The 26,309-nt window shown below is 44.1% G+C and overlaps 1 protein-coding gene across 5 annotated transcripts in view; it reads left to right on the top strand.

Annotated features, from left to right (window-relative positions):
* Nucleotides 1-5,101: 5,101 nt before the first annotated feature.
* Nucleotides 5,102-26,309, top strand: part of LOC143209812 (cell adhesion molecule Dscam2) — a 275,660-nt gene continuing 254,452 nt past the window's right edge. For 3 of the 5 annotated variants that reach the window (XM_076425979.1, XM_076425978.1, XM_076425982.1), the window contains exon 1: nucleotides 5,102-5,505. The gene's annotated coding sequence lies outside the window, so the exon portion shown is untranslated. The remainder of the gene's footprint in view (nucleotides 5,506-26,309) is intronic. The other 2 variants (XM_076425981.1, XM_076425983.1) reach the window with 1 other exon arrangement.

Genomic DNA, 26,309 nt, shown 5'->3' with positions numbered 1-26,309 from the left:
CTTCTTTTCTTTTAGGTTATAACAGTTAGGGTCCCTGGGTGGAATACAATTTGCATTAATAATCATTTATACCCATATACCTTTATATGTAATTTTTTATGCAAGCTTCACTTCTCACTCCAACCATAAGATTAAAATTTACTCTTTGGGATAAGGAATCTCTTCAGCTGACCTTTATATCTCGAGAAAAAAGAAAAATACAGGAAATCCAATTGTTACATTATACGCTGCTCTTGAAATCATACAATTTTCGTTTGAACCATTTTTTGGTACACTTGGAAATAGTTTACAATTTAAGCGATGCACTTAACTGAATCACCCTGTATAGAGGGGATAACATGGATAACCTCGACTTCTTGCTGCCGCGGAACGTTGTAAATGATTCACGGGGGCGTAGAACGTTGTATGGAAGTGTTAGGCGAGCGTGTTGCGTTTCATCCAAATTGATCTTTACAGATTGAAAATCCAGTGATGAACGAGCGCGCTAATGCCGGGAATGTGTTCGCCGCGTATGCGCGCTCGATCATCGTGTTTCACTGTCCGGTACGATATTAACTGTTCAACAGAAAATCGGAATGAATTCGCTGGCGAATTAATTTTGAGTAGCGCGAAAACCGAAATCCAAGTTAATTGGCGCGGAAACTGTTCTACTTGTCTAGCGGGGCTACCGTACGGAGGGTCTCCTGTTATTTCATTTCCAATTTTGCAATACTCCGATTATCGAATCTGTAATTTCATGCGTCGACATGCACGCCGCTCGTGACCGGGTATACTAATTATCATCTGTCGGGAATGCATAATTTCCATCGGTCCGAAAAACGCGGTGTAATTAATGGAACGAGAGCCAGTTGAAACCGGCCGATCGATACCACCGACAGTAAGAAAACACATGGCGCTCGCATTCCGCCGAGTTCACAACAATGTTCATTAGCTCACGAGTTGAAATGGTTCCCTTCGGCCTGGCCGGTCAGAAATGCTTGACGTCATCGCTTCCATCTTGAAACCATTTTTGCAACAATCTCATTGATTTTACGAATGTTTGTAAAATACTCCATCTATGCTGGTTAATCATTCTACGCATGTAGCACATTCTAGTAGAATGGAGTTCAAAGTAGATTTGGTAGGACCGATTTTGAATACTTTTCCCAAATATCCGGCCTTTATCCTTATACGTATAAGTAACCGAAAATTTGTTCTCTTTTCATTCAAATTCATTTCGATCACTTATAACATTTATCAAGAGAGAAATTTATTTCGACCACTCATAACAGCTATCGATGGGAGAAATTTATTTCGACCGCTCATAACAGTTATCGATGGGAGAAATTTATTTCGGTCGCTCATAACAGCTATTGATGAATATTCAATAGTTATTCAACTATTCAAAAAGAAGTTATACAACTTACAAATGGTAGACAATCAATTATTTCATAAATTTTTGAAGTGAAACTTCTTTGCTGAGGTGGCTACAATTTTCTAGCATTACGGAAGTGACGAAATTTCGCGAATAACCTCGAATAGTTTGACAAGTAACATTTTCATAATTAATTTACTAACTTTAAAGACTTGATTGGTGAACTTTTAAGATTGTAGAATGTAAAACGAAGCCTTGGCTACATTCCCATTTCATTTATGCAGGTTTGATGCTTAAATTGTTAGTTATTAACCAATTTTGGAGAAGTGGTATGTTATGTATGTCTGTCCTTGTCGCACAGTTCGACCCTCCTTGTCTTACGCATTATGCGAACTTCCAAAACAATCAGCCCGCGCAACAATTGTTAATAACTAATTAACCAGAGTTAATTTGTGAACATTTGCAATTGGATAACATAGAATCAACCTCCAGCTACTTTCACATGCAGTTTCTCATCGGATTTTGTTCCGACTGAAAGATTTATAAACAATTATCCAAACCCTTGTTCGAAACTAACCTGAAAAATTTTGAAAGGTGTCAGGTAAGTAAAAAAACATACGTGTGGAAAACTACGCGCGGCAGATGTGAAACTTCTTGCAGTCTAGTGATGTTTAGAAGAAAATTATGATCGGAAATGGTAAATAATCCTAATAAAGCGACAACAAGATCAGGAACAACTCTCGATGCAGTATTTGCAAGACATCTAGACAAAATTGAATCAAGAATATTTATATTATATTTTAGCTATCACAAGCCAATTGTTTCAATGATAGAATCATAGAAAATCATAGAAAAAATAAGGAACGATCAAAATTTTCGATGCAAAGAAGGAGAGCATACGGGAAAGAAAGAGAGACATAGTTCATAGCATTTCCCATACGCTCTCCTTTTTGCGTCGCAAATTTTGATCGTTCATTATATTTTTCTATGTTCTATGATTTTCTATGATTCTATCATTGAAACAATTGGCTTGTGATAGCTAAAATATGTTATAAATATTCTTGATTGAATTTTTATTCATAAAATTAATTGCTACAATCAAAATTTAATGTGACAACATGAGTTTTTCCAAATTCTCTCCTGACAAATTATTGTACATCGCAAATCATCTAGCGTTAATCTTAGAGCAGAAAAGGCTCGTTCAACGCTAACCATGCAGGTACAGCGTGAATTTTGCACGCTAGTTTTGATAAATACGGGAGTCTATATTTCTGAATTTTCCAGTAATCTATAATATTTTCGTCTATATCGATACGTTTTTCCCGAGTGGAACAGAGTCGTCCGTGAACAAAGACAGTCAACAAACAGATTTTGTGTTGTTCTTACGGTCTGTTGATTCGTCTTGTTGTACGAAACCTTCTCAATGAATTTCACAGGCTTGCCCCATCCGAAAACGAGTAGACAACTCAATAACTAAATAAGCAACCGAAACAAATTTTCTCATCAATAATTATTATGAACTAGTGAAAAGAAATTCGATCATCGATAACTGTTATGAGCGATCGAAATAAATTTCTCTCATTGATAACTATTATGAGTGATCGAAATGAACTTCTCTCATCGATAACTGCTTTGAGCAATCGAAACAGTATTTCTTCATCGATAACAGTTATCGAGGAGGATCCAATTTTTTGGACACTAATAACTGTTGTAACCAAAAAGTATAAATATCGACATTTCTTAATCATTTTGTTCTCCGAATTTTTTTCTTTATATATTTTATGTAGATCATTTAAAATTTCAATAATAATCAACTTTTTGTTAATGATTTTTATCGTGGATTTTGGAATAACTGTTATTTTTGTTCCCTGATTCCACCCTAATATCTTCTAAATCGCGGAGGTTGAATGTGATTCTAATGAATTGCCGTCGAAAATTGTGCGCGCGAGTGAACGAGCAAACAGGTTCGGTTTAAATTCATATAAGGTGGCGTCGTTGTTTCGTAGTACATAAACGACGTTAATGTCTATATAAAACACAATATATCCAGGTCTCACGGACGAAGTACCATTGTGAATTTCATTCGGGCTCGCGATACCAATATAGTAATGTATGTTATCTCGCGTGCGGTGGCAACATAAGTGCAAAGCTTTGTACACTACAGAGTATTAAAAGTTCTCTGTCTGCTTTACATCCGTGTGCACTCTCCGTGGCTAAGAACGCTTTTAATGTTTCGAGTCGTATTAATCGCAACGGTGACGCGCTTTCTGCGCCTGTGCTCGTGGAAAAGCGTGGATGAAACTTCGCGCGCCCGTCTCGCGGTCAATGTTCGGTGATAATTCGCATCGATCGAACGATCTCGCGTCCGCAGTTTCGCGGACCGCTTTTATTCGAAAAATTGCGGGTCGGGTCGGGCCGATGGAGGATTCGGAATGATTATTGCGGTGGCTTATGCGTCGCCTTTCATGTTCGATTGTTTCACGCGTCCCGCGCGGAAAACTTTCCGTCCCTCGACCCGGGTCAATAAACCGGGGGACAAAAGGCACCGTTTAATGCATCAGCGTTCCTCGACCATTGGGGTTTCAGGCACAACGGACAACAGGCTTTGTGCGTTAACCACGTGTACACGCATAACTAAAACAAAACAGACAAAAAAAAAAGAAGAAGTGTTCCCGCGCGCGCGCGTGCGCTCACGACGTGCGTAACACTCGAATATTAAAGGGGCCGGGTCATCGAGTCGCGCAATATGGCCTCCATTGCCCAGTAATTATTAAGAAAAGTTTCGCCCCTAGGTAGGTGCGAGGGTCGCCGCCTGGACGATATGCAGGGCTGTAAAGGGGTCGTTGGTGTGCTGGAGAGCGCGCAAGGGTGAAATTTCGCGCGTCCTCGCTCTCATATACTCTTATGCTTGCCAGATGCCGAAGGTCGGACCAAATAAACTTTCGTTGCCTGCTCGCGCACCAGAAATTCCCTCTAATCTATCCGGCTGACGAATTCGCTGGCAATTGTCGTTTCACGGTTTTTTATTGTAGAAAATCTCACGAGAGATTCGTCTCAATATAAGAATGACAACCAAGAGAAATATGAAGCTTACGTGTACAGTGAACATACGTGTGCAGCACGTAACTGTAGATTTCGTTTCGAGTAAGCCAATCATATAAAACCAAATTGCTTTGATGGGCTATAATTGCAACGGGTGAAGCTGTGCACCATTCAATTATCGAATTTTAACGAACATTGTTGAACATACATGTGCGGTTACCGAAAATTGTATAGATGAGGTTGTTTATTTTCATAAGCACAGTAAACATCACAGTTGTTTCGATGACGTTTGACAGAGATGTATGAAACCGCGCGACTAATTGTAAGAAGATTCATGAAACGGTGCCGCTCACGAACCCGAAAAAAGCCTAGCTATATTTTCGCTTTTGTAACGGTAAGAAACGCATCTATCTGGCTGATAATTATCGGGCAGTTCACCTTTCGTTTCACCCTCGAACATTCTTTTCTGGCGCTAGGCTGCCGGAGTCAGGACAAAACAGGTCTGTAGTCGAGGAGGAAGCGGAACGCGCTCGGTTCCAGAAAAAGAGAGCAAGAGAGAGGGAGTGAAGAGGAGGAGGAGGAAACGGATGGTGGTGGTTCGGGAGGGATAAGGGGTGGGCGCAGTATAGGGGCGGAATTTCGCGCGTGCTCCGCTTCATCCCCTTCGGTTGCCGCTGCCGGTGCTGCTGCTGCTGCTGCTGCTGCTGCTGGATGCTGAGGGTAGCTGGACCGCGCGCGTGAGGTGTCAGTTCTGCGCGCGACCTCTCTCCTGAAGGTGTCAACCTACTCGCGACCTACTCCAAGGTGTTTGCCGAAGTCTCGTGCAACTGACGCGGCAATACTCGCGCGTTTCTTTCGCCCTCTCTTCTTCGCACTTGCTCCGAGACTATCCGTCTATACCGGTCCGCGTCGCACTTCGTCATTGTACACGCGACTGCTTGGCCTGAACACCGAGAGGACTGTCCAGTGAACCGCGCACAAGTTCTTTCACATTCATTTTTTTTTTTATCTTCACGAGAGGAAAACCCTGGAAGTACACCCGTTCATCTGGCACGTGACACGACTTCAACGGCACTAACATGTTCGCCGGAATGTCCAGAGGCAACAATGTACGTGAACACGTTTCTATTGCGAGCACGCGTATTATTTAACCGTTCTCTTGCAACCAGTCACCCCCGAGCGTACCTCTCGGTCCCCTTTTGTTTCTCTCCTCGGCAAAGATCAGCGAGTAGATTTCGAAACGTTTCTCCCCCCGTTTTTTCAATCAATTCACATGTTCCCGTTTCCCACGATGTTTGAACGTCGAAGATCGTTCCCCGTCCGGAGGGCAAGAGGAGGTTTCGATAAAACGTTGACTAATGACACGAGCAACAAAATTCATTCGACCCGACATCGGAATTCCGCTCGTTTATCTCGGTTCCACCTCGTGGAGTTTTCGGGCATAAAGCAGCGCGCTATCAACGCCAGGTATACGCTCTCGCGATAACCGAGAGAGCCGCACACCGCACCGGCTGCCCCTTCCGTGTGCACGCGGCTTCGCTCCGGCTGCGTCGAACAACCGCATCCGCGATCGCTGTTTCAAGATTCATCGATGATACCGCGTGCTCGCCGGTGATCGACGAGCCGGCCCAACGGAGATTTAATTTTCGCGAAATCCTGCCTCGGCCCGGCGCGGCATCATCGGCGTTCTCGCGTTCTCATCTCCCGTCTGTCCATTAAATTTCCACAAGCGAGTGGTGAGGTGCGGTGCGGTGAGGTGAGGTGAGTGAGGTGAGTGAGGTGAGGCTAGGCGATGCGAGGCGGCGCAACATTTTCGCCTCGGTATTGACGATGCATCATTGTCACATTCCATTTTCTTCGGGCGGAACGGCGCCGTTCCCCGAACAAAGAATGGAGAATTTTCGTAGGCAGATATGAAAGGTATATATCGTGGAAGTTAGTTCTCTCTCTCCTCAGGTGGCGATAATTCATCAGGGTCGAGTAACTCGCCCGCTCCCGGATGATTAATTAACGCCAGAGTCGGTAGCCCTGTCGCGTTACTCTACTTTTTCCTTCCGAAAACCGAGACATCGTTCTTGCTGATTTCTGTTGCCCACCTCTACCCTGTCGCAACCTTTCCGCTTTTCAGGATCGCGCGATCGCACGTGTTCCTCGAGAGCGTGGCCGTTCTCGAATCGCGTTGTTATGCCGACAGCGAATAATTAATTCATTTCGAGGGCTTTAATGTAAACCGTGTTCGAGGCTGTGCGTGGGGATGAAAAAGCGGTAATTCTGCTCGCGAGAGCAGCCGTAAAAGAAGAAATCAAATTCAGCATGAATTCTCTCATACGTTCCGACTCGAAGGGTAACTTTGACCCGATAAATCCTAGCAAACTTCGCCGAATGGATTCGCCGTTAAATCAGCGGCGTGTAATGATCGTCGGCGGTGTGTATAGCAACGATAAAATAAATTTCGCCGCCGATACGCACGCCGATAAACGTGCACTCCCGTTTATTTGCTCGCTCGCGGCCGCAATTATGCAAACGAACATAAGGGTCCGCCGGACATTACCGCACCCATCCATTCCGACGGCTGTCGTTCGCGTTCGAGATTCACGACGCAGGGGAATCGACGGGATCGACGACCATACAGACGCGAACTTTCACGGACGGTGCGCACTTCGAAAACTTTTCTCTGCGATCCTGGCGACGAGGTTCTACGAACGGCGGTTTGAAATAATGAACGCGCGATTCCCGCGCTACAACGAATTTTCACTATATTTCAATATAAGGGGATCTAAAAGGATCCCTCCGACCGTTGCCGCGTCGCGTCGCGTTGCTGGGGTTACTTAAATTAGTTTCCTCGACGACAAGCGTGTTCCCGCTCCCGCGATAATGCCGCGTCACATTTCACGGACATTCGTCCGGCTAAATGTGCTTAATTGAAAACGTGTAAATCCTGAAACGGCACGGGAGAAACGCCTAATCCTATTCCGGCTCATCCTCGGCAGACAAGCGTAGGCAATTTTCATTTAATCGGACCGCGTCGTCGTCGTCGTCGTCGTCGTCGCGACGTTGCCTCGTTCTCGAGCGCAGTTGAAGGGAAAACGAACGATGAAAGACGGGAGCCAGGCCTGGCGGTAGTTGCGCGAGAAAAGAATTTCTTCCCTCTTATCGTTCGACTTATAAGAAGCGACAGCGAAGCCGCTCTTCCCGGCCGCGACCGTCTTCTTTTCAGTCTGAAATCTCCACTCGACCCTCCTATTTATTTCCACTCAATTTCGCCGCGGGGCGTTTCGCAACACCGTCCTCAACCGTCCGTGATTCTCGTGCGCGCGGAACATCGACGTCGCGTCGGTGTCCGCGATCGACGTATCGTTTTGTACGCCTCCTTTGTCCCTCCACCGGCGAATACGGAAATTGATAATAAAATTCGAGAACTCGCCGTTCGATCGCTGCGCGTCTCGTTGTCGAATATCGCTTTGATCGTCTTTCAGCGGTCTCTATGAGCGGCTTCGCTATAAGCAGCCGTATTTAATTATATTCTATCTGTACCCTTACTTGTAACGTCAATAGTCAGCAATAGACAGCGGATCTTTATGCGAAATGAAAATTAAAATGCACCCTGTTACCCTTACAATTAATTCCACGACTGGAGTCGCAGTCCCGCGTCCACGCTCCTCACGTCGCGTCAATTGTCATCGAAATATGTTCTTCACCCTCAACTGGGGCGAACTCGGGTCCCCGAGACCTCATCACATTTTTTAGCCATTAACCGTAGAATTTATTTCACGACTAGACTCTTAATCCCGCGTCTACATTGCTATTCAGGAACAGCTTGCGAACCATGTTCGCCGGCAGCCTGGACGTTTCTACAAACTGCGAACAGGTTACTGCGGACTCGTCCGCTTACTGTACAGCAGGACGTGCGAAAGGTCTTATTAACCCTTAGCGCTGCAAACATGTTTAATGCCACCAGCGCCGTGAACTGTTTAAACGCAGCTCTCTGGAACCAAAAATTTCGTTCGGAGAAGAATGTTTGTTGACCATTTTTAGCAATTCAGTAAAAAGAATTCGTAACACAGGAACGGAGTTCAAAATTGAACAACGTTCGAACTTATACTAAAATAAAAATACACCATTTCCCGGTTAAACAAAAATTCTTGCTTCGGCGTAAAAAACTCGACGGATTACGAGGAAAAGCCGAAGCAAGACCCAATAGATTTATTCAATCAAAAGCAAATACTACATAAATTTCATCGTACGAAAGCTCGTAACCAACGCGGTTTCAGGGAATCAGCGATTAAACAAATTACATCCTAAATGGCCATTCTAATTTAAAACTAAGAGAGCTTTCTTACCGTTTATCACCAAATCTGAACGCGCAGTGATCCACAACAGTGTTCCAAGGACAATCCTTCGCCGGCAGCACTAGAGTTAGCCTTGCGATCCGTCCCAGCTTCGGTATACACTGCAAAGAAGCTTCAACGCTTCCAATGCCCTCGAATCTCAAATGTGCAACCGGCCTGGTAGAATCCAAGTCTCGCCGAACCGAATGAACAAGGACCCAACGTCCAAATCTATCATTACCCAGGTTCACTCGCGGAACACTCAAGGCCAAAATCTAACTCAATTTACAAATTATCGCGGGAAAACCTCGCGTCGTCTCGCACATTCCGTAAGTCGCTCTTTCTTTCATCAAAGCCTCTCTTTCCTTCGCAACCGTCTCCACAATCCACAACTCCCACTTGTCAATCGCGACCACCGTGAATCGCTCGCCAGACTCGCGTATATGTATACATCTCCACGGCGAGACTATCGTCTTCCGTTACGGTGCCTACGATCGACATTACAAAAGTACAAAACACGGAGAAATCGCGAACAAAGGAGAAATTGAAAATGTTTATTTTTTTTCTTTATACCAGACTATCCAGACTTTTGTCAATTATTTTGGGTGCACGTTTACAATCTGAATAATCATGAATTTAAAATAGTAGAGATTATAGACGCGAGGAGCATCGAAAGAATGACGCTTCGGCGCCATCGATGCCACACGTAATAACGAAACGGTAGCTCGAGAACTATTTCCGGGAACAGTTTCGGCGGGTAAGAGTAGCGTCGTGTCGGTGTCGGCGCATAGTTTCCCAAGGGAAGCACTTTGACGGTGACTAAATTCATCAATGGGTACGTACAAGTAATTTTACTGCGAGGGGTTTGCGAACTTCATTGTCAGAGCTCGTATTTGCGCGATGAAAGCGTTTCGGCGGCAACGGGTTTATACCGTGAATATTTGCGTTCGTCCGACTTCCGGTTGACCCGTTACTTCCGTAGCCTTTAGCAGAGGATGGTTGTTTAAAAATCGTGCGCGGGACCGTCAGTGGTACACAGTTGGAAGGGCAACGAATTAATTGAACCTCTGATTGCCAGTTGAAACGAGAGCCGGCAACGGATTTTTTTATTAATTTTGTTTCGTTCCACCTGACATTGTTTGACAGCGAACGGGGCATCGCTTGATATACATATAAAAATGGGTGGGAGGAGGGGAAAGGGTGTTCGGTGATGAAAGAGCGAGGCGTGAACGACAGTCGCGAATAAAAGCTTTCGACGGGGCACAATCAATGTTACATTCGAGAGGCGAGAGACTCTCTTAAAATGTCGTGCGTCGAGTGAATCGTTGGTAAAATGTAGGTCAGGCGAAATTACACGTCACTTCTTATTAGACGCCTCGAACGAGCCCCGGGTGTGCGCGTGTAGGAGTTTCCATATGCGCGGAGTGTAACTTACTCATTGATAGCCGAGCAGAGATCGAAATAAATAGCCGTCGAATCACGGCGACGCTCAAGTTTCCCCGTTGAGCGCGAAATCGATGCTCGAATTACCTTTCAACGCTCGATACGCGACGAATTAGAAACGTCTACCTAAGACCGGTGTCCGATTTTACCACCGGCTGGCCTGCTAGTTTCCAGCAGAGTCGGGCAAAAATTTAATCAACGATTGACGACTAAATTTCTACTTTAATTGTTAATCGCAATTAACAATTAATCTCGTTAGCAATTAATCTAATTTAGTCGTTAAAAAATTCCGGTTAACGATTAAATATTTATTAATCAATCGGATAATCGATCAGATAATCGATCGGATAATGATTAACTGCTGAAATTTCGAAATGGAATATGGAATCAAAACTGTATGAATACTGAAAAAAATTTAAACCGAGTTTAGGTGTATTGTCATTTGGTCTATAATACAAACTCTGTTTACGTGCGTTTATGTTTGAAGTTATTGTTCCTGGAAAGCTATGACCATGTTTTTGTTGAAATATGTTATTATTTCTGTCAATTCTCCATCCGCTCTCTGCTCCCTCTCTCTGTCTCTCTTTCCCTCCTTATTGCAATTTATGGATAGACCGTAAGGCGATTAACTTCAACAATTGATTAAATCATCCGATTTTTCGATGATTCCTTTTTTTAATCAACGATTGACGATTGAATCAATCGCCGATTTTTCGACGATTTCTTCATTTAATCAACGAATCATTGTTACGAATCCAAGCAATAAGTACTTAAGTATAAGTGCTTTAAACACTCAATTAATACAACCGTTTATACAGGGTGACTACCTAACGTTGCTACCATAAATATCTTTGTTGTTTTTAAAGATACGTCAAATGTCTGAAGGACAAAGTTGAATGGTTCAGTGGGGGGTCACATGATACCAAAAATATTTAAAAAGATTTTTTTTAGAGATATCAAGGTCACCTTCATTTTTTAAAATGGAACCACTCTTTTTTAAACACCTACAATGACAGTCCCTTTCATTAGGAATTTAGTGACTACAATTACCCACGCACGTATAAACTTTCTGAGTAGCTCCATATAACAGACACAGAACATTATTATTTTGCAAATTTAAACAAATTTAAAAATTTGTAGACTTCATACTTAGACTTTAAAAACAACAAAGAAATTTGAGGTTGCAACGTTAGGTAACTCACCCTGTATATCTACGTACGTATAATATTATCAGATTATCTGGACATCGATTATACTCGCAGGTTAGTACTTGTCCCATTTCTATCTAGCGGAGCAGCTATTAGCGCTGGCACTTTGCGGATTAAAGAATTGCTTTGAAAACAGTGGACGTGACAGTTGACGAGTCCAAAGACTCCTAATAGGTTTCTATCCGTTGTGTCGGTAGCAGGATCGGTGGATAGGTCATCTAAAGTAGCATCTTGATTCCCGCGACTATGATTAAAGCGATACCCGTTGATTGCTCGTCCGGGGCAACTAGCATTGTCCGGTGGCGTCGGGCTTCCGTGGCGTCGTCGGCCACGTTTAATCTCGCTGTGGCTGTCTCCCTAATCCCTCTATCTGCGTCATGAACTCTTATCTCGCCGTTGGAAACCCTCGGCGCAAGTAGCGCGAAGCAGGACGAAGTCGTAAAATAAACACACGGGAAGAAGGGAACGGTCTGCTCGCAGTAAATCGGCGCTGGCGTCACTGGGCGATTTTGGTGAGGATCGCTGTATTTCAACTTTCACAGTTGACTATTTTCAGATTTCTACTTATATCGAGAACACAGAGTCACTTTATTGAGCCAGAGCAACGTGCCGTGACAGAGGTTTTCTTGTACACTAATGGATCAATGCAAAAACTAGAAATCCAAATTGAATGTTATTTCTTCCCTCTGTTACGAGCCAAGGTTCAGGCAGCGATGCGGGAACCGAGGGGAGTTTGGATTTAGAGATATTTTGGGTCTAGGTAGGAAGGGTACACGTAGGACTAGCCAATGTCTATTTCACCACTGGGTCGCCTCGTGTGTAGAACAAGGGAGTGGACTAGCCGGTGTATATCTCACCACCGGGTCGCTACTATAAAGGTACACGTAGGACTAGCCGGTGTCTATCTCACCACCGGGTCGCCTCGTGTGTGGAATATGGAAAAGTGGACTAGCCGATGTCTATTTCACCACCGGGTCGCCTCGAGGGAACAAGGGAGTGGACTAGCCGATGTCTATCTCACCACCGGGTCGCCACTATAAAGGATAAGGTCGTGGTTCCGCTGTCTCGTAACTTATTGATTGAAATAGATACACCTCGAGCGGCAAAGGTGTATCGTCGTAGAATACTAACTACTGGAAGATCGAAAAGGAATATGCCTAATGGAAATGAACTTCGAATAGATTAATACGAGTAATATATTGTTGATAATAATTGACGATACAAATGTTCAGTGTAAAGTGTCGCGGACTCGCGGACTAAACGCTCTCAGTTTTCACGCACTGAGAAATGCGGGGGCGATCTACCACAGAGTGCTCGACAAAGACTTTAGCACCCGATCTTGCTTGACGTGACTTTCGACGTGGAACGATACGTACTGCGCGTGTTCACTTGAATCAACCCAACTAATAGGAGGGATCCATGACCTTATATAGTACCCAAAATCGGACCTAGCGATGGTGGGGGCCACGTGCTACTTCTGAGATTAGAAATGAATTCTTAGAAGTTATATCACTTGCAAGAAGCTCCTCTATGGTCCGATTTTGAGTGAGCCCTTTGTTCTTAAATAGGTCTTTTGTTTCGACACAGTAGCGTCTGCATACGTAACACCTCAATAATTTTAATGGATGGGAGAGCATACATTGACATTTTCAAAATTTTTCTACAATTTTCAGTTTTATCTACTCAATTTTGCTATAAATTCATAAAGATCCGCAGTCTAGTCGTATGGACGATACAAAATATAGAGAATATGAATCTTACCGGGTCGCGACGCTATGCGCTAGCTCGAAACTGCTGGGCCGGGCGCCGCGGCGTTTTGTTAACTCGGCGAAACTATTTTTATTGACGCTGCGTTACCTTCCGGCGCGGCGGCCTCCTTCGCCGCTGAAAACTGGATGTCTCCCGCGGAGGGATGGCGACGCCGTGCCCGACGAGTTAAAGGACATCGCATAGTACGCTCAACAAAAGTTTTCCCGGACGCCACGCGGCTGGCAAACTGGACACTGCTCAATTCCTATTTGGCCCTTGAAATTTACATCCGTCCGTCTCGCAGTAATATATACAGCTATTTTCCTTTTCTTCTGGCTCCCCCCTCGCCATTCGCATCCTCTTTCTCGCCTATTTCCCAGCCTTGGAGAATAGCAGGTGAGTTTGCTCGGGCCAACTTATGCCATTTGCCATTGCTCCCTCCTTCTTCCCCCCTTTGCCTCCATGTTCTCCAGTTCCGAGTACACTCGTTCTTTAGTCTGGAAAGTTGCTGGTCCATCTCGAAAGTAAGCTTGCAAAACAACTGCCGGTGCTCCCTGCACATACGCGTAATCGGCCGGCGTGCTGTGCGCGCCTCGCCGGTTTATTTCCTCCCTTCGCAAACCAACGGGAACGAACTTGGGGATCGTTGAACGCTGTTGCGCGGGCTGAACGATTCCTCGGGCGATCATTCGCTTTGACTTTTCTCCTGTGTTTGCGTTCAATTTGGCTCGTGCTCCCGCAAGAGGGAAAAATAATTTGGATGGTGACCTGTTGTCCCGGTTAATTTCGACGAGGAATTTCGTTAGACCGATGGATATCGCAGGAAATTCATAAATATCTTTGTTTCTCACAACGAGTGGCGCAAGACGAGCATTTTTAAGCCGGGGGACGGGGTGGAATCCAATTTTTCAAGCTTGGTGTTATGGAAGAGCGAGCTAGGGAACGCCGCGCCGTCTAGGACGCGATGAACGGAGTTGTCTTCGAGGATCGGGGCGGGAGATAGGATGGCGGGCCAACGGCAATGTCAGGAATACTTCTGAAAATCGCGATGAAATTTCGCCTTATCTAAGAACCGGGGTAGAACGAGAACGCCGAGCCGCGCCGCGCCACGCCGCGCCCGGAGAGGGGCAGCACTAAAACACGAGCTCGCATTCCTCGCCCGGTCTAACCTCCGCTGCTCCACGCAGAATTAACGAAGTTATTCGAGGAGATACGGTAAAAGTTCGTAACGGAGTTCGTAACGGAGTAGAGTTTTGTAATTCGCGTTATTGTCGAAACGTCTTAGCAGCTGAAAAACTGAGATAGCGACTCATAGTTCAGAAGTTTCGAGATCGACGAGCGGAGAAGCCGGCTATCCTTTTCCGCGTTTCCCTCCAGATCGAATTTATTTCGAACTATTTGAAAATGTCCGTCGTCCCGACATATTTCAAACACGCCGTGTCGCTCCGCAAAATACCGTGGGACTCCACGCAGAGACTCTATCGACACCACCACGCCACCCAGGGAACGCCTTGAATGAAGGGAAACTTCGTTGCCGGCACCGACGCGCTACGGTGTTCAGTTGCGCGATGGAGTCTCTCGTCGCGGCCTTGCTACCTCGAAAATCATACACTACATTACCGCAACATGTTTCGGACGGTCTGTTTCGGAGGAGGTAGCGGTTGCAGCGGGCTTTCCGAACAATATAATTAAGCTAGTAAACTCATTTACGGATCCGGCGAACTGCCGAGCCGCGCCGCCCCGGAGTACGAGTAGTTGCGAATTACTGTATTAGGCGAGGATGAACTGCAGACGCTGCGGCGCGGCGGCGTTGTTCTCCGATGGGGACATCGGTAGGACGCGTTTCTCGCACGTACACTGCTCTAATTATCGGCGAACGTTGCGATTGGGTCCGCGGGAATATTCAATCTGTGGGAAGAAGTTCGAGGTGCGATACAAGCTCACAGCGGATAGTTTCTTGTGCAAAAATATGCCAGAAGTGTGGAACAATAGCTTGTAACTGACAGATATAAATCTAACATGGATGTAGTGCATAAGGGAGTCATATTGAACACTAGCTTTCGCCCGCGACTTCGCTCGCACAGGAAACCGTTTAATGCCCTCGGAAATTGATATTGTTTCTCCATAAAACCTTGTAACCCCCCATTCACCCTTATAGAATTTTAATTTTATGTCATGTCGCCATCTTAGATTTCAAAACCTCTTTTCACCCCCTTAGGGGTTGAATTTTTTGAAATGCCGAAATAGGTGTTTGATTAATTATATCAAAGAGCACTAACTAAGACCAAGTTTCAAGCAAATCCGACCACAAATAAAATATTCCTCATACAAACGTTACAACCCCTTTTCACCCCCTTAGGGGTTGAATTTCGAAATATCCTTTCTTATTCCTTGTATAGATCACACACAAAGGAAACCTCTTTGCAAAATTTCAGCTTTCTAGGTCCAAGGGTTTAGCCTGGGCGTTGATGAGTCAGTCAGGACTTTCTTTTTATACAGGGTGTCCCACCCGATTTCGACATCTTGATTTTCTCGCTATTGTTACTCGTAGCAAAAAATGTTTCAGCAGAGGCTTGAATGGTATCGAGTGGAGCATATTTTGATGTTATTAGTTTTTTCGTGAGTGGACGCGTAAAGGTCATATAAAGGTCAACTTTGTTCTTTTTTTTTAAAGGGAATGAGGTATTTTTTAATACATCAATCGATGCAGCTGGACATTCGTTATAAAAAAAGTACTAACCTATGTATGTCGAAAAGTTAATAGTACAGGAGATATTTCAATTTAAATAACTCTAAAATACCATTACTGTCGTGTACTGTGACGTTACACAAGTAAGTAAACACTAACGGCATACCCGTTTACAGTAATGTCTCTATCGACGCAAAAATGCTGTACACGCAGGACGCAAAAAAATATTCCCTCCACTTTAGTAATCTGATCTCGGCTCGGTATATCGGTGTGAACCACTAGTAATGTGACGCGGAGAGTCGCAGTGGTCGGCACAGTTCAAAGACCCGTGCGTCCTCACAATGTAACACCAATATTTAATCTTTTTTATTATTACTTATTTTTTTATAAAACTTTCATCAATATATTCGTGGCATTATTCTGATTAAAAAAGACCAAACAGATATAATTTCGACTGTATTTAGTGGTTTAATTAATGATGAACGTTTCGGGTGCAAGGAAGGACAGCGTATCGGAAAGAAAGAGACGCGGAAGGCCCACGTGTGGTCCAGTGTGGTCTCTCTTTACACGCGCTGTCCTTCTCTACGTTCGGCTCGGCCTTCGAAGCTCAAAAATGTAGCTATGTACCCGTCTACGCTCGACGCAACCGAATCCCCCGAGGCTTTTGCGTCGACCGAGACATTACTGTACTTCAGAATTGTCTGACCATCTGTGGTTGCTGTTACTGATATGTTTACAATTGTAGATGTGATTCCATCATGTTATCAAGTTTAATTGAAATTGGAGGTAACCGCACTTGAAGCGCCTCTCGCAAGATACAGTTCATTGAGTGCATAATGCCTGTTACGTTTGCAGTGTAGGGTGACCTGTCCAATGAATGAGCAGCTAAGCTACGTCTGTTGAAATTGGTATTCGAGAATCGTTATCTCACGTCCTAAGTGCTATGAGAAGGATTTGTTACTGTTCTTCCATTCCGGAACACAACAATCAGCACTAATATCGAGTCTCTGCTATTGATGAACGGTAATTCGTACTATGTATTAAATGATATTTCTCTAACAGAATTGTTGAAGCTGCTAACTCGATTATTGAAATGACTGACCGGCTTATTAACCCTCCCTAATTCGCTATACTTTGCGCTACCCAGCCGAGCAAGGAATTGTTCTACAAGGGGGTGGCTCTATCGAAACTGCGCCTACTCAAGGCTCTCTACGGAGAGCTAGATGGATAGATAATTCACTGGCGTGCCAGCGGCGATGCCGAACTCGCAGATCCAAGAACCTCCCATCTCTTTGATGTTATTTACCCGAAGCGTCGCACTGCGAGCAATCGAATGCTTGTTGCTCATACCTGGTGTAAACAATAGCAAACGCTACACAACAAAACGTCACTGAGGCGCACTAGTTGTAAGTCAATTATCTCGGGAAACTAAACCCTAAATAAACAAAAAGCTAACAGCGATTTCAGCGCGACCCCTGGGGGTCCGCGAAACAATTTTCACATTAGCTTTACATCCCTCCACTGTTCGCTTTTATCCAAATAACTCATTTCATAAAAATCCTACATGAAGAAGAAAAATGCCTAGGGTTGGATGGGGTCTGCAAAAAAATGTTGTTCAAGAGAGGGACCTCGGACTACATAAGTTTAAGAACCCCCTTTTTCTTCAAGTAGCCGACTAGTTACTAAATTATAAGAGAAGAAATTCTTGTTTTAAATATGTGTTTTGAAGAATGGAAGGTTATAAATTATAGAAAGCATTGTAATTATGAATGTATCAAATTGTTTATTCAACATCTGTATGGTCAGAATCGTCATTTGTTGTATCTACATTTTCTGTCACTACCAAATTCATGTTGATAGTTACTATAAAATGAATAATGTTAATACTAAAAAATGAAGGTCAATTTTTTCAATATCAACATATATTTTTTACTTCATAATATTGTAGCTGGTATCGAGACGAGAATTCAACGATCTATAATAATATTACTTTAAACCTTGAAATAAGGCTACAATAGTTTAGATCACAAGAAACGGGTTTCCAGCCTATGCAGTACATTACAAAAATTGCCATAACAACCACAGAGGTGCCTCGTGGTGCCCTATGTCTGTTGATCCTACTAGGCGATAATACAAACTAAAGGTGTGTACAAGCCACATGCTCAAAATCGCTTAAAATCATAACTATTTTCCTAGTTTTCCAAAATTTTGTTATATTTTATTCATTACATTATACATTGTTACTTTTATATCATTACTTTACATTTTATATAATGTATAAACATGATTTACTTACCTCCAGGGACACCCTCCACATTGTAGAATAAAAATTAGGAGAATATAACACAATATTCACTTCTGGACACTTTTCTCGCTCAACAATTTACTGTGCGTAGCTGCTACTTCAACGATGGTCACTTTCAGGTCGAATTTCTCGCTCAGATGGGAAGGTTAGGCCCTTTTCCCATTAACCATCCAATAGCCCAACTATCAGGGTGGCCAAACCACGCATACGAAACTCTTGATTTGAAAGTTCATTTTTTAAACTTTTGGCCACGTTTTGTAGTAAATCGACCACTGTGCGTCGGGCTAAACGTTGCGACATGAAACGAGATATTACACGGGATCGGCCGATGCTGTGATAAACAATATTGGAAAGCCATGAGAACGTACGAAGTTTCCATCATCAAGCCCCGCAGCATGTGCGCGATACGGTAGCAATTAAACTGGTATGGGGTACGGGGTCAGGCCAGCGTAACGTGGCGGCGGCGTCTCGTAGCACAACGTCCTCAGAGCGACGACATACCTCGCCGGTAATATAGCATACCGTGTGGCATAATGCTACATAATGAACCTGGGATAGACGGCGTTCTACGGCCTGGTCCCCGGAGTACGCACGCCGATATAGCATTATCGGCTTCCTGGCTATAGCGCGACCGTGGCGTGGCATGGCGTGGCGTGGCTCCGGTATACCGTATTCTATCCGTTAAGCTGTACGCTTTCCTCGCGCGCAACCCCTCATTATCTCAACACAATGAATGCTCCCGCCCGTCCGGTATTGGCATTCGCGCGAATTCCAATAGAATTTAATTGGAGAAGATTGAGCAGGTGTGTGTATGTGTGTGTGCACCGGCTGCACGCATGCACCAACACGTACACAACCGGGAAACGAGCACGAACCGCTCGGATAGTCCGCTTGCCGCGTCGATCGAACGGAAAGTATTTCGCTGCAGTTATCGTCGAGATTCTCCTTTTTCCAATTTCTTTTTTTATGCACTCCCGCGCGCAACCTCTTTTTGTGTGTCAAGAGCTCACGGGCGTTGCGGCCGTTTTATCGAGGGTACACACTTTCGGCTGGGCTTTTGATGATCGATGACGGGAATTAAACGGTACCGCTGGATCACACTTTGTTACCCTTTGAATTATAGTCTCGCGGATATCGCGCGCCCTCGCGGCTCTTGTTACGCCTTCGCGATCCGAACACGCGTAACAATTGATCGCATTGACCGATATAAACTGGAGATGGGTATAGTCGGCTCGGACAGTTTAGTTTCAGACGCAGCGAAGCCAGAATAGGTAGCATAGAAGTGTCCGGGTCTAAAAATACTCAGTGATAGATCTCTTCGCGATACGCTAATTTTCTGACAAGATTCGCAGAGTTTAATTCCGCTGAAATGTTTCGTCCATCCGTAGATACCTGAGTCTCGCTTTGCTAATTTGCGGTGCGGGCAGTGCTTCTGTGTTAGACTCATCCATTTTAATACCGATCATATACAGCGGTAATTTGCTTCGATTCCGGTAACAGAATCGCAACATAGTACTTCATTGTATACGCATGCTACCCCGCATTAGTAATCCTCTTCATACCTAGAACGTTTGCTCCCATTTAATCCTAATTATTGCATTTCCATTCGTATCTTCGTGTTACCCGCGATTTTCATTGCCTAGTATAAATTACTAGTCTCGGCACGGACTAACAAGAATAGTCATTTGAATAGTGAGGAAATGATTTTGTTCGAGTAGTTTAAGCAAAAGGTGAATTTGGATTGGAAAACATACACATATACATACACTAGCTGTACCCGGCCACGCGTTGCTGGTTAAATGGAAAACAACGAAAAGAGAAAGCGCACGTTTCTAACATGTTTTATTTCACAATGCTTTTTTTACCGTATCTTACCGTTTTGACCATATTTCTGCTTCTAACTTCTGTAAAACTGTTGCACTCGTTTTGCAGACTTTCGCACGCTAAGTAAGCCTGTTTGCCCAAAACTTATTTCCGACAAACGGTTCAAAAGTTACGGTCGCGCGAAAATCCCTTAAAGCAAAACTATCAACATTTTCGAGTTTATATCGTTTTTTGCATGACCCTTAGATCGCATCGGAGAAAAAAGTGTAAAATATGGAAGTTGTAGAGAATTAAATTTCTAATCGCCAAGGTGGTCTCAGATTTTCCTAAAATCTACCGTTGAAAAGCAACATCTGTTTAAAAAGTCGGTAAACCAAAAAGTTTGAGAAAAACGCACACTTTTTGTGTTATAACTCCTAAACTACGCAACCTACAGAATCGGATCAGTGGCCATTTGGAAGAACTCGGCGAGCTGAATCCAATGAGTACCTCAAATTAAATATTGGTGCCACCAGTCAAAAGTTATAAGCAGAAACATGTCCAAAAGAGGGCGAAACAGTCGTCTCTGGTCACTAATAACGTCACAACTTTTGAACGAATGGACTTTTTCGATTGTGGATTGTCCTAAAACCTTCTCGAGGAAACGCTGCGTCTAATGGCTCAACCTCCAGCTTTCTACGTTCAGCCGATTCGGAGATCTTGAATTATGAACAAACAAACATTTACAGTTTTACTTATATAGATATAGTACAAGTCTCTGAATGTTCACGGAAATTGAAATATCTGAAACGTGCTTCTGCGAGAAGCGAAGCCTCGCGGAACTAAATCGAAGGAGTGCCGATCGCGAGCAGTTTACTGTGCACACGACAGCGAAAGGCGTTTCTCCGTGAGAGGCGAAAACGCGGTTCAAACTGTGTACATTGTCTTTCTTTCATTGCACCTCTGGGGGCTACAACGTTTACAGGGACAATACCGGTTTTCTCGCCCCAGGATAACTATTGTTCCACGGTATGGTCTTCAATGGGACGTGTCTTCCGCGCCGTGGACGTTTCACGCGTGGAGGTTGACGGTAACTGGCTTCGGTGGAATCGACATGGTTTCTACATCGTCCGTACAGGTGGACTTTTTGTTCGCCGTCACCTTTGATTCTCCGGCACACGTCCAGAGATCCCGGAGAGCGTAATTGACGGGGGTTGCGAGTGACAGCGTTGGGAAAACATTTCCCAAATAAATACGGACGGGTACAAGGGAATGGTATTTAGAAGTTCATTTGTTGACGGAAGTTCGCCGTGAGCGTAGCTGCTTTACCGAACTATATGTGCCTAATCGAGTTAACGCGCAGTTGCGCAACTAGGCGAGCGACCCGCGAGATGTTCGCTGTTTTTCGAAAACGTCTGAAATAACAAGTGGCCGGCGCGCGGCGCGGCGGTTGCAGCGAATCGTCGGCCATTTGCAATTGTAATGAAACGCGAACCGCAATTGTCGGCCACGCCGTATCCTTCGAACGCGGTCAACGAGAAATGAAGTAATAGAGACGGATAGACCTTTGTTAAATTTACGTTCCGGCAACAACGAGCTTCCCGTTTCGCCGATGGAACGGAACGGAACAGAACGGATTTTTCAAAGTGACAGATCGATCTGTTATTTACATACCTACGGATTACGGAGGCGTTTTACAGTAATTGCATAGAAGCGGCCTGGCTACAATCAGCCTCGAGAATTTAATTTGTTTTCAATTTGCCCGGCGGACGCGCCGGTAAATAAAGGTCCCAATAGAACGGCAACATATGCTCGTCTCGCGTTTAATTCGGACAAAGTTGAACGGCGAGCCGCGTTGTAATCGGGCTGCGTCGCTGCGACGCGGTTAAAAGTGTTCCGCGTAAAATTGTATCGGACCACGCCACGCTATGGTTTCGGCCGGCCTGGTTCGAATCGATATATCGGAGAGGATATAACGCGCAGGCCATAATTCACTCCCGGTTATAACGTAATCCTTTAATTCATGCCAATATAAATTAGAATAAGCTCTCCACGGACTGTCCGACCGAGTCCGCTTTTCTCCTCGGGGGGAATTTTACCAACGCCGTCGAACACAAATTCCCGATATACTTCATCGATCTTCTATTATGATCGGTCTGGCTTCTCAAGATCCCCCGTGAAAGGGATCAATGCGTCGACGGCAGACGGAGAGAGCCGTTTCTCGTCCATATGCCATATACGTGAATACGTACTCCAACGATGTACGCGATGTAACGTTTTAATAAATTCATCGCGGCGGCCCGACAGTGACAAGGGCACGATCTTTCCAACGTCCCGCCGGGGATGAACGAATCACGCGAACCTTCAGCCCGCCGGCAGCAGCGAGATTAATCTGGGAATATGTAACACGGTTATTGATCTGACCCGCCCAGTATGCATTCGTCATCGATCGTCATGGGGAAAGGCGATTATGCGATCGTAAAAGAGGATGAGACTCTTAGCGCGAGGCCATGCTATCGTAAATAACGTTACGGGTTTCCCAGGGAATTTTCGAATAAGCCAAAATCTTGCGAAACCAGATTCTCCAATACGTCTTTCAAGTAAATGGAATTTCTGGAATCCTACATTTTAAGGGTTTTACAACTTTGGTGCAGCTTTTTTTTGAATCAGCCAATCCTTTTCGACAGTAAGTTAGACGTTGTTGATGAGTGATATAAATAATGGCAGACAGGTAATATATACAGGTCGAATATTCCTTCGAGGTCTGGGTTATATGAAAGTTGGAAAGAGTGGATAGCAATCCCTGTAAAACTCCAGAAAATTGTTCCGGAAGTCAGAGATTATTTATGAAAGTTCTGCTATCGAAACCGCGAACAAACGGGTACCACTGTATCGTTCCGGCGATGAAGCAATTTCCGTAGAATTCGCGTTACTTCGCGGTCATGGATAACCAGAGTTCGCAAAGTGGCGAGAATCCTCGGCGCGGTTCCCGGTAGCGGAAGTTTTATTTGTAATTATAAATTTCAGACGGTTTGCGTGACGGTAGTTTTTTGTTCTGAACGGACGGCGCCGCGGCATTGCGATCGTTTACCACGCGGTATAATAAATTCCGGTCCGCCGTGAAACCCTGCAGCCGAAAGCATTTTCGAAATGTGATTTATCGCGTACGTGAATACCTAACAAAAAGAGCAATAAATAACTCATTCCGTTTTTGACGTTCCATTCTTTCGCGCGGACGCGCGTACCCGGGCGCACGCGCACCATTGCCGCGTACCATTCATGCAAAATTCAAACGCCGCGTCGAAACACGATTTATCTTCGGCCGACAAACAACAGAAAACAATTTTCTCCGTTGAACGTAAGACGCGTCAGAGAAAGAGAGAGAAGGAGAGAGCGAGAGGGAGAGGGGCGAGACGACTCGACGTGACTCGGCTCGGCCGCCTGGTTATCGATTTAAACGTTTTACTACCTTCATAATCCGTCGCGGTTTCAGAGAGACGACGGCCGGCAGCCAGCGGGATCTAAAAGTGGATGATCCACCTCCTCGCGTGCATAAACCGCCTTAATGCACCTGCCGTGAGAGTGCATCATCGTTCCCCTGCAAATGACACGCCGTCCGTTCATTTTCTTTTATCTCTGTTTCGTCCATTGTCCCGGCCCAACAAAAGCCTCGTAATGATTTAATAGAAAGGAGCCACGCGTCTTTTCCGCGCAACCCTTTTCTCACGCGGCGCAGCGTACGCAAAGCGCGCCCGGAAGTGGCTCGGAATGCCTGCCAGTCGATATCTTTCGACGAGTTCCATTATTTCTGTCCTGGTTCCCCGTAATAATCCGGCCGTCGCGTCGCCTCGGAAAAAAACCAAGCGAGTCCTTGCGCGAAACCGCGGATGGTATTCTAATCTGAAACGAGATCATTCGGGTTAAAAAAATGCACTAAATAGTATGAAACAATTTCCATTTAATTTATATGAATACACACGAACTTAAATACAGTACAATCTTTTCGGGGGCGCACAGTGGTCGGAAATCGCCAAAACGTGCCCAAAATAGGAAAGAGTACTCCAATTTAATTCAAAATTGATACTCATAGGTTTTTAGGGTTGCTGATTATAAATCTGATGTCGAAATTACAAAAAACTTCAAATCGTTCCGCTATACACTAACAGCAGAATAATGTAAGAGATAGAATCTATTACAGGCATGGCCAGAAGTAGCACGTGTGTGATAGGGGTTCTCAAGGAATACCCGTGGAATACCCCCACGTCTCGCTCCCCGTGGCGGCCATAGTGCTCGCAGCAACTACGACCGCCAAGAGGATTGAATACGGACATGCACTCCGCATTACAAAAATAGTTATAGTAACTAAAGTGGCACCTAGGGGTGTCCGATCTTTGTTGATTCTACTAGGTGATACTATAATCTAAAAGTGTGTACAAGACCCATGCTCACAATCCCTCAAAATCGTAACTATTTCCCTAGTTATCTGAAATTTTTGTATGAAATTTTTATACATCCCGTATAATAGATTATCCATAATTATTTGCACCTTATACAATACATAAGTATGATTTACTTACCTCCAGGGGTCCCCTTCATATTAAGAATGAAAATTAGCACAATATAATGTAAATGTAGCGAATTATGCACACTTTGCTGACGCGATAATTCGCAGTACGTAACTGCGCTTTCAAAGAATGTCATTTTCATACTGAATTTCCCGGTTTGGTAGAAGGGCCAGACACTTTTTTCAATAACCATAAAATAGCCCAAACATAAGTACAACCAACCCAAGGATCCAAAACTCTCGATTTGAAAATTCATTTTTTCGATTTTTGGGCACGTTTTCGAGCAAATCGACCACTGTGGGGCGGCGCGAAATTGAAAATTTTCGACACTGGAAATTACGAAAATCCTTTTAAAAATTCTTCTACACGCTTTCACATATTAATGTATCTTCTCTTCCCACCTACTAATTTCCAAGTCCACCATATTCCAATGAAGTCATAATTAGCAACATCTGCCATTTGGAAAATTTTCAATTTTGCGCCGCCTCCGAAAAGATTGTATTGTATTTAAGTTCGTGTGTATTCACATAAATTAAATGGGAATTATTTCATACTTTTTAGTGCATTTTTTAGTACGTTTTTTCGAAGTCGGTTTAATTTTTTTTAATAAAATTTTGTTATTTCGCACTTTTTAATGGAACGAGCAGAATCTGTAGAACACCGTAGGATGGTTTTTCGGTCTTATTGGTTATTTGCAATAAAAACCGCAAAGAATGAAAAAATGCAAAATTTGTTTTCTAGTGGCCAATCTGGAGACATACCCTACAAAATGCAGGAGGTTTCGCCCTGATTGGTCTATCAATCTCGGAGTAATCTCGCTTTAGAAAAAAAGCGAAGAAAGGCACATACAGATCGAATTGAGTAACACTCTCCTTTTTCGAAGAAGGGAATGCTTTTTCTTCTAAATGTATATTTTTTTCCTTCCATATTCTAGTTGACATTAAAACATATTCAGATATATTAATAACATGACCTTGAAGTAACCTCTGACTGCTAAACACTAAGCATTTAATTGGACCACCCTGTATACGCTGGTTGAATTCTTTCAAGAAAGTAGAAGTTATAAAATGCATAAGTCAAGTATAGGTATAATTCCTTCCTTTCTATCGCTATTTCAAATTCCTGAATCGGGAACTGCAGCTGGGTTAGGAGCGGTCAAGTACATCGAGTGCATCAGTCATCCGACAAAACAGAGAGATCGGGCGTTTTTCAGCGTGGCTGCAACTGGTACCGCGATTATAAACCAAAAAATAGAAATTGACCGAGTAGTGGCGATCCATTAATTGGGTGTCGATTTTATTGGTTTTTATTAGACCTCCGCGGCCTGTGGGATTGAAACAACAATGCTTTTTGTCTCGATTGCAGCGCAAACCGTAGCGTCGAGGGTACTGAGAGTACACACGAAGTTTGAAGTTGAAGCGTTAGATTGTGATGAAATGACTAAAAATTTGTATTTTTCTTTTTGTTAAACGTTAGGTTAGGTTAGACATTAAAGAATGAAAACGGAACGTGCTGTTATGAGGTGCACCGTTTGATTTTGCACAGAAATATTACTCGTTTCCACCAGTTTATGACATGCTAAGGTAGAGTGCAAAATCGCAACGTAATCGGATATTCAGTTTTTTTATATCCGCGACTAAAAATTGCCAGTTTTTTTCATGCAGTGACGGCAGTAATTCAACTCCGTAATCGGTCAGCACGACGAACAGAATTTCGGAAAAATCGTGATTGAAATGTGCAACATTGTGCTCGCTGAGTGCATCGTTCATATTCGAAATTGCTGCAACTTCGCCAATGTAGAGAATTTCGGGGTGTCGCTTGAA

Source organism: Lasioglossum baleicum, chromosome 6, assembly GCF_051020765.1.
Source record: "Lasioglossum baleicum chromosome 6, iyLasBale1, whole genome shotgun sequence".
Taxonomy (NCBI): Eukaryota; Metazoa; Arthropoda; class Insecta; order Hymenoptera; family Halictidae; genus Lasioglossum; species Lasioglossum baleicum.
This window is presented reverse-complemented; position numbering and strand designations above follow the sequence as displayed.